The sequence below is a fragment of the Lepisosteus oculatus genome, chromosome 15 (assembly GCF_040954835.1).
Source record: "Lepisosteus oculatus isolate fLepOcu1 chromosome 15, fLepOcu1.hap2, whole genome shotgun sequence".
In the NCBI taxonomy this organism is placed as follows: Eukaryota; Metazoa; Chordata; class Actinopteri; order Semionotiformes; family Lepisosteidae; genus Lepisosteus; species Lepisosteus oculatus.
Genome location: NC_090710.1, coordinates 15,989,747 through 15,997,506, shown reverse-complemented (window position 1 = coordinate 15,997,506; position 7,760 = coordinate 15,989,747). Strand labels below are relative to the sequence as shown.

At 37.7% G+C, this 7,760-nt stretch overlaps 1 long non-coding RNA gene across 1 annotated transcript in view; it reads right to left on the bottom strand.

The window, feature by feature from the left end:
• Positions 1-5,486: 5,486 nt before the first annotated feature.
• LOC107079441 (uncharacterized) overlaps positions 5,487-7,760 on the bottom strand; it is a 32,296-nt gene continuing 30,022 nt past the window's right edge. The window contains exon 3 of the long non-coding RNA XR_001480392.2: positions 5,487-6,589. This is a non-coding gene — a long non-coding RNA (uncharacterized lncRNA). The remainder of the gene's footprint in view (positions 6,590-7,760) is intronic.

Genomic DNA, 7,760 nt, shown 5'->3' with positions numbered 1-7,760 from the left:
ATTTCCCGCTAGTTCTGTTGGCTAAAACTATTGGCGCATTGAGATAATTGGACAAAAAATGACTGGTCAAGGCCTAAACAGAATTCTATCGCAAACCGATCAGCATCAGCAGATGCAGAGGTTTTAAATAGCGAAATAAAGTGCATGACAACCTCATTAGAAGAAGGAAAATAGCTTGGCTGGACATCTGAAAGGAGACAATATATTAACGTCCAGTTTGCAGCAACATTACTACATAAACTAGAAACCCGTCCAGACCTTTCACGCATTCACCACAGAACTATTTCTTAATAATGCCACGCCACTACATGCATTCGCTCTGCCTTTCATCTCACTCACAATTACTGACATTAGCTCCAACTATGAAGAATGACGTGACGCAGTTAGCGGTGGCAATAAAAAGCGTTTAATCGTCCCCTCTATTGACAACTTGGTTACGGTATATTACAGATTTTCTGCCTTGTCTTCAAATTGCTTTTCGTTCGACTCAAACATCTGCAGGAGGTTAAGTGAGAAAGTAACCTGGAGATCTGAAACCATCTGCCACAAAAGGAAAATCTGCTCCCCCCTTTCTCCCCGTTCTTTATTTTTAAAATAATTTAGAGTATTGCTGACAGCGCAACGTGAGAAAGTGTGAATACAGTATATCTGGTAGTTTTCATAAAAACGGGATTAGTCTGCCCCAATTTGCATATTAATATGATTTAGCCCATTAACAGGCGTTCTAACGAGATAAAAATGATTCGAGTACTGTGTGCATCCAACAAACCACTCATTAGGCTGATTCTCTCTTCATCTTCCAAGAATGTTCAAGGAGATTTTAGCTTCAGGTTTCAGATTATAATCTCGCTAATTGTACTCATCCACACAGTTTAAACACGGCGCTGTCACTGGTGACGGCAGAACATCTGCAATACAAAATATAAAATCCGATCAGTTTTGGTAGGTCAGTGTATCTATAAAGAGTTATTAGTAACATTTCCACCGAGGACTTCAACTGGGTACCTAAAATGTAGGGATTTTACCTTTTTAGAAAACATATAGGCTAACAATAACAATGGCTTTAAAACTAAAGACTGCCTGACTCACAGAAGGTGGATTTTTGGTGATGCAGCTAAGGAGGCTTTAATATACTACATAATATATATATATAACACTCAAACTCATTCTGCAGTACAAAGCTGGTTATTTTTCCCCTCCAGCCTTTTGCCCCAGAAAAACTGAGAGGTTCAACTAAGGTCTTCAGTGACTGGTTATATAAGTAGGGAAACAAATAGTTTAAGGATTCTATAATAACCGAACAATGGGGACAGACTATATCTTGTTCGGGGTATAATTCGCATTACGCGTTTGTCCTGTCAAATCTGAAATGAAGCCTTGTTGATTTAATCGACAATCGTGCCGATATAGAGCTGTAGAAAACTAAAATTTAAAGAAGTGCTATACTTAGATTTAGAGAAAACAACAGTTTTGTCGTTCAAAAACGCGAGAACGAGTTTCATTTAAAGCCCCTTGTTTAAAATAGGTTACTGTATTTTTCCAAGATACAGCTATCGTTTCTCTGAAATGTAACAGATGGGACGAATAAACACTTTCATCATTTTGGGGTCTTCGCTGTAGGGGTTAAACATGTGATAATTACTTGCATTCTCCTGCTAAATGCAATCATGGCATCCAAGGCACGCGAGTGAAAGAAGAGTGGATTGTTAAAAGGGTGGTGTGCTTTTTACAAAGAGACAGAAGATTATGTAAATTAATCTTGAATGGCATCCTGGTAGTACCTCATGCGGAGTAAATTTGCCACCTACGTGCACACAACCACAAAAGTACAATCTGTTCATCAAATGTGTGACCATTATTTATTTTTCAGATTTGCACACACGGCAAGAACACTCGATATTTTGGAGACGCAATGCCATTTACTTAAAAATTTGTTATGCTATTCAAAACCCCCCCATTTCTTATATGAAGCATGCCCTATCAAATTTGCAACTGTAAAAGGTTGCATCTGTATTAAATAAAATATTTGTTGCACACATTTGAACGTGTAGTGTAGTCTATCAGGATATACGTTTTAAATGTCGTTTTTATCATGTTTTGTTACAATCCCGCAATTTCTAACATGTAGGGTGGAAAAGCATAACTCTGTCTCTCTTGCAATATATGATCGGTCTTCTCATTTTGCTCAATTCAGATGTCCCGGTTGAGATGATACATTTCTAAGTCACGGGGTGCTATCCGTGTGGAGCTTGTTTTCACGGGTTATTTCTCCAGGTGCTCCAGTTTCCTTCTACAGTCTGAAGATATACTATTAGGTTACAATTGACTAGCATCCCGTCCAGGTTGTATCCTGCCTCCTGTCAGTTGCTTGCTGGGATAGGCTATGGCTCCCTCATGACCCTGAATCTCTAACCATCCATTGGTTAGAAAATAGATGGAGGGATAACAGGATCTGGGCATACTTGGATCCTGATTTTTATTCAGGTCTGGGGCACCTTCTTTATGGACTCTTCCCACAACCTTATAAAGACAGCTAGGTTAATTGGTTCTTCTAAATTGTCCCTGTGTGCTTCTGTGTGTCCTGTGATGGGTGGGTGCCTCCTCAAGGCTGTAGTACTTACACCTGGCGTCTGCTGGGTTAGTTCTGACCATCCATAGGACTAAGTGTCTGAGGATAATGGTCAAAATCATTAAATTAAATTGAGACTTGCTGTGCTTGATAGTTTATATGAAGCTTGGTCATGCATCAAGAATACTTTCTGTGGTTCTTAACCTCTGAGTAAGACACCCTTTCAGACTTGTAAGATATTATTTTTTTTAATCCGTCCTTTATGCCCTCCTGGTGCATCCCAGGCTGGGAAGCCTTCAGGTTTGATTTGCTTACTTGGATTCTTTGGCCAGCAGTGACAGAAGCCCTGCTGGATTTGATTACCAGCTTTAGCATGGCTAGATGTCTCAGTTTATTGAAGCTTGACACTACAAAATGAGTTAACTTTGCCACTAGAGAAATGAAAGAATCCTGTAGCTCCACAATGGAAGTTGGCACTATTTTCTCCTTGAAATGAAATGCTGGATAGGTACTATGGAATGTTTTGCAATGAAGCAGGGTTAGAGAAATATAGTCCAATTGAATTTCATATCAGAAAAGCAGATAGTCCTTAAATCATGTCCTCTGTCTTACTAAGTCATGTCCTTAGTTTGGAAAGAAGATGCAATAGTTTCTGAAATCTTTTGGCCAGGGTCTGTATTGGTGCCAGAAATGTGTATGGCTCACAGCAATCTAATGAAATGTGAAAATGCAAAAATGTGTCTTATTACCAATCTAAGATAAATTCAGAACATAACTGTACTCTGTAGGGTTCATTCAACCCTATCCAAACAACAGGAAACACTCATTTAACATGTACCATCATTTTACCTTAGTTGTGCTCCGGACGTCTTGACCTGTCCAGACATGTTGACTTACACAGCTTTCAGGGATTGTAAATTGCAATCATCCCTTGGCACTGTATGAAGAGTGTGTTGCATTAATATGCAGGTCACATTTGCTCAACTACAATTGAGTATGAGGAATATAGTAAATGTGCCCATGTATCAAAATGCTTACAATTTAAAACACATAGAAAACTGTTGAATTCCAGCCAGTTTAGAACCCTTATTTTATACGGAGAACCATTTGACTTTCTACTTATGTGACTAAATGAGAGTTTACTTACCATGAAATGGATGGAAATACCAATTGTAGACAAATGTAGACTTTTAATTCAATTTTTATCATTATTAAGAAAGGTGATTACAAATTTTGTTTTTTTTCGCACCCTTTCCAAATGTGTTTTTAAAGAGAAAAAAAAAAACGTGTGACGTTATAATGCTATATGATTGTTACTGTTCTAAAAAAATCAGAATTGGATTATTTATTCTCTGTTGTGCTGGCTTTTACCACCTGCTAATTAAAACACATGAAAAATTATCCAGTTTCAGAAAGGAGTACAACTTTGATTTGGGTTTTAACTAGAGTCATTCTTTTTTTGTTTGTTTTTAAGGGTAGATAACCAATGTTAACCAAAACTCTACAGAAAAGTAGGCAAACTGTACGACTGTGTCTGTGATGCAGTTTTCCTTCTGAGGAAAAAACAGGAAAACCAAGTTAATGTTCTTTATTCAGTAGCAGTCAAGGCACGTGAAGGGGCGAGGTTAAAAACAAAGAGTGTACAATTTATTGGGAAGAAAGAGAAGAGGACTAGAGTGCTCTTGAGTGACACTTCAGCACCTAAAAGCTTAAGCAGAGAACTTTTCTCTACACATTTTCCTTGAATGAATGGGCTTTTCAGAAAAAGAAAGCACAAGAATGAAATTCAAAGAATGGCTCATCCATCAGCATTGAATAGGCAGAGAAAATCCCAAGGCTGTTGTGAGTCAGGGGGGTTATGGGTGTCTGATTGGACTGCAGGGCAGTGGAGTCTAGAGTTTTCCGCGCAAACATCAATCCTTTTTTTTCTTGTTCTAAATCCTTTGAACTACATAAGACAATTTCTTTACCTAAAGCTCAGTTTTATAAATTCTCTTAGAACTACTAAAACAACCATGCTATTGAGTACTTCTGCAAAAAATGCAAAACAATTCTGGGATTTTGATTGGATAGGAAAACAGTTTTCTGGAAAAAGCAGATATTACTGCTTTACATCAAAAAACCAAAGAAACTCTTACATTTCCTTACTGCAAATCCATCTGCAACAAACAGATAGCCTAAATATGTTGCGAGTTCTATGGGAACAATGCAAGGTTCTTTTGTATCAAGATTATTTTTGCTGAAATGTAATCCTTCTAAAAAAGTTGAAGGGTGCCTACTGTTACATTTTTTTCACAGCTAAAAATAAAATAACAAAAATAACAAGTCATGAGATTTATAATAAGAAATCTGATAAAGTCGTATAGAATTTGGACTTTACTATAGTTCTTAATGACATGATAAACTGACCAAGAGATTGTAGTATTTATCTGAGGTACTCATAGGAGGGAGTTAGATACAGGATCTTAGATACAGTATTTGTTTTCTTAATTTTCTATGTGTTTTATCCATCCATTTTCTAATGAATGAATCCAGTACAGGGTCATGGAGGTGCCAGAGTCTATCCCAGCAAGCAATGGATTCAAACTGGTCCATTGCAGGGCACACACAGACACAGACACAGTCACAGATGTTCACACACTCAACCAGGAGTAAGCCGATTGACCTATGATTATGTCTTTGGACTATGAGTGGAAACTGGAGGACCTGGAGGAAACCCATGTGAACACAGGGAGAGCATATAAACTCCACACAGATAGCAGCCCAGGTCCATAATTGAACCCAGGGCCCTGGTGCTGTGAGACAGCCGTGATAACCACTGTGTCATCATGCTGCTCTATAACTTTGTCTTAAATGTTTAATTTATTTTAAAATAATATTTTTTCTTTATACTGTCACAGAAAATAATTGGGCTACATCAATATGGTATTAAACAATAGGAAATCATTCACAAAACATTTTCCTGTATCACCAGTAAAGACATTTATGATATTGGACTGCTTTTTTGATTATTTTTAAACAGCACATTTTTACTTTTACTTTTTATGATCTCACTAAGAAGCACTATCATCAATGTATGTGCTGAACATACTGACATTCTTCATATTCTGCCAAAGATGAAGTATGTTCTTTGAAGCAGAATATCCTTCACTCTGAAACAAGGTGCTGTATATAACTTGTATGGAAAACACAAACATGAGCTATGAAAAATTCCTAAGAGAGAATAAATCAACCGAAAGACATGACAGTAAGTACAGAGATGCATTTAAGACTGAAGACTAAGTGCTGGGCTTTCCAAACAGGAGAAAACAGGCCCAATTGAGCACAAAAACACAGTTCAAGAGCTTTTATGAAGAAAAGTGGTACAAATATCTATTTAATTTTTCATGTCTAACCAAACACACCTTGCATGTATATTCATTTCCCTGGTGGGCATATGAAAAAACAGAACAAATGCAAAAAAACATTACATTCCCATCAATGTCAGCCAGGCGTAAAATTTATTTGACATCTTACTCAGAACCTATGGTCATAAAAAATTGACTGGATTATATATAACTGCACTGAGCAGCACTGCAGGCGCATCATCAGTATTGAAAATAGAATGGATCACCGCATTCTCAGTTGCATAAAACTCCATTGCTATTACAATAGAGCCATCCATCCATTTTCAAATCTGCTTGTCCTGGTGAGGGTCACGGCTATCACAATGGATTTAAACTCAAATTAACTTTATCAAGTATCAGGAAACTATTTACTAATTTAGAGCTAGATGCCTCTAAGCCTTTTGTTTTCTAGGGACTGAAATTGTGGGGATCAGAAACAATGGTGGCTTAACAGAAATAGCAAAGGTGCCATTCGAGTATGAAAAGCAACCTCACACAGTTCGGATGCTTAAATTAGTTTTGCAGACATTACTAAGACACAGAAACCAAGGAAATCTACTTTTAAGTGACAAATGTTCTTTGGAATCGATTCTTCTTGTTTCTTGACACATGCACTGTTCTTCTATATTTATCTCTGAAAATGGAAGAAGAAAAATGTCAGATTAAATTAAGACATAATTGTATAAAGCGCTCTCCACAGAGGTTATGTACTCTCAGAAGTATTCCTTTAAGAACCTCCAAAACACACACTTCTACCAGAACAACCCCTTCCATACTATATACAAAATTCAGCTGAAAGTTGGAATCTGCCATTGTGCATACACACAGGCTTTTACCTGGATGTTTGTGTTTTAAAGTGCTGCAATAACTTTTTGATTCCTGTTTCTCTGTTGAAGAATAACGGTCATGGTTGGCTGCAGGAGAATGGTGTGGTAGGCCACCACCACGGTTACAAATTGCCATGAATCTTAGTTGGGTGTAAATGTATTAGGTTTGGTGAACATTTCTTATGCCAGTTTGACCTCTTGACCTCTTAAGAATGGCGAGACAGAGTCTCTGAGCTGTGGGAGCACTGAGGCAGGCATCGCACAAAAGCAGTCGGCGAGGCAAAGGCTGAAAAGAAATTCGAGCCACATTCTCAAGAAACACCGGACAACAAAACACTCCTAAATCATCATTGGAAAGTCATTAGAAACCTGGCAAAGAGAGGACCACAGATTGCAAAGAGATAACACAAAACCACCATTTTCCACACACAAAGACACTAATGAACTGGAAGGGTGTGGGTGGGGCTGAGAAACAGATTTCCTGCCCGTAGCTCAAAGCTGTTTTCCAACATTATTTGCAACACTGTTACGATGTGTTAGAATTTTATTCATGTGTTGTTAACCATTGTTGGCGCTCTGAAACATTTTATCTGTCTGACCCTCACCCCTACCATATGTTATAGTAGGGTCTTCTTCCAGAAAGGGTTGTATTGAAGCATCTGCTCACATTGCACTGAGTACTTATATATACTGTATAACATGTATCTGAATGATGTGAACTTCTGTGACAGCATAATGTTCTCCAGTGGGCTGTTTCTGATCTCCCTGTACCTTATCATGCCAATATAAAATCAGGGTGACTATAATATTGCATGGGACTTGCCAAGAATTTAAAAACACCTTTAAAAGTTGAGACATGGTGAGATTGTAAAGATGCCTTTAAGAGTTAAGAAATCAATATAAGTTGAGCATTATACCTTTCGCTCTCATGAAAGTTGGTGTATGAATAAAATCCATCATTACATTTTCCATAATAGA